This window comes from Pseudomyrmex gracilis, unplaced genomic scaffold (genome assembly GCF_002006095.1).
Source record: "Pseudomyrmex gracilis isolate BER0280 unplaced genomic scaffold, ASM200609v1 scaffold_269, whole genome shotgun sequence".
Taxonomy (NCBI): domain Eukaryota; kingdom Metazoa; phylum Arthropoda; class Insecta; order Hymenoptera; family Formicidae; genus Pseudomyrmex; species Pseudomyrmex gracilis.
Genome location: NW_018020853.1, coordinates 50,081 through 51,708, shown reverse-complemented (window position 1 = coordinate 51,708; position 1,628 = coordinate 50,081). Strand labels below are relative to the sequence as shown.

General features: G+C 24.6%; 1 pseudogene; it reads left to right on the top strand.

Annotated features, from left to right (window-relative positions):
* Nucleotides 1-1,042, top strand: part of LOC109859563 — a 2,919-nt pseudogene extending 1,877 nt beyond the window's left edge.
* Nucleotides 1,043-1,628: the final 586 nt, after the last annotated feature.

Sequence of the window (1,628 nt, the reverse complement as noted above, 5' to 3'; positions counted from 1 at the left end):
TTTTTTATAAAAGATTAGTCTCTGAAATGCTCTACATTAAGTTGCAAGAAAACTCTCTAAATGTTATGTCGGATACTGACAGTTTGAAACCATATTGTTCGTTTCTTGAATTGTATAAATCAAAAGTTTAGACTTTAATTTTATAAACATGTTATTCGACCTATTGCGTACTTTTGTTCTTTGATCATATAGTGGGGGTTACCTCTATATATTTACTTGTTGTCAAGTTTCTTTTCAGTACACAGTTTTGTATTTCTTACAATTTACATCATTGAATATTTTGTGGTGATGTTGTGAAATTTCAGTTTGTTTTAATTTAGTGAGTTTATTTATTTTGCTATATTTTTTAATTTGTATAACAATGTATGATTTGCGCTAATTAATTTATTATTCTTATCAGATGTAACATATTACACTGAGGAAGGTCCAAACTTGTGGATCGAAACGTTTGGTCTATTGAATAAAGAATTCTTTTTATACACCTTCATCTTGTATGTACTGCCTGTATCGGCCTTTTTTAATTACCTTAATTTTACTAACCGATTCCTTCTAGAAGAAAACATTATTGAAATTTTATAAACTATTATTCCTATAATCACACTAATCTTTATTGCTATTCCATCTATTAAAATCCTATATTTTAAAGATGAAATATTAATAAACAATATAACCGTTAAAGCCTTAGGTCATCAATGATTTTGATCATATAAATATTCTGATATCATAAACCTAGAATTTGATTCATTTATAACTAATGAAAATAATCATTCCATTTTCCGTCTCTTAGATGTTGACAATCGTTGCATTATTCCTTTTAATTATCCTATTCGAATATTAACCATCTACGGATGTAATCCACTTATGAACAATCCCATCATTAGATATCAAAATAGATTTAACACCGGGGCGACTAAATCAATCAATAATTTGAATAAATCGACCTGGATTATTTTTTGGCCAATGTTCAGAAATCTGTGGAATCAATCATAGTTTTATACCTATTGTTATTGAATCAACAGGAATTAAAAATTTTAAACAATGAATTTTTTTAAACTCATAATTAAATTAACCAACTCCTCTAATAAATTCTATCCAGTAAATGACTGAAAAAGTTTTGATTTTTTAAATCAACCCATAGTAAAATAACGATTACTTTTAATGTAAGAATTAGTTTATAAAAACATTAAATTGTCAATTTAAAAATATTAATTTTATTTATTATTCTTATATTTCACAAATAAGACCTTTACTTTGAGTACTTTTATTATACTTTAACATATTTTTATTATATTTATTTAGTCACATCAATTCATTATTCAATTATAATTACACCACCAACCAAAAAAAATTATTTTCTACCAAATCCAATCATAAGTGATCTTATTTATTCTAGATCAATTTACTCCGTAGCAACTACACTCAATTCTCATGAAATTTAATTAAACTTATATATTTATGATAATAAATCTATTTAGAGTATTTGACCCTTCCACATCAAAATTCATTTTCATTAAACTGAATAAGAATAATAATTTTTATTTTAATAATTCCAATAACATTTTGATGAATCCCATCACGATTATATATATTAGTTAACTTAATCTCATCTTTCAACTTTAAAGAATTTA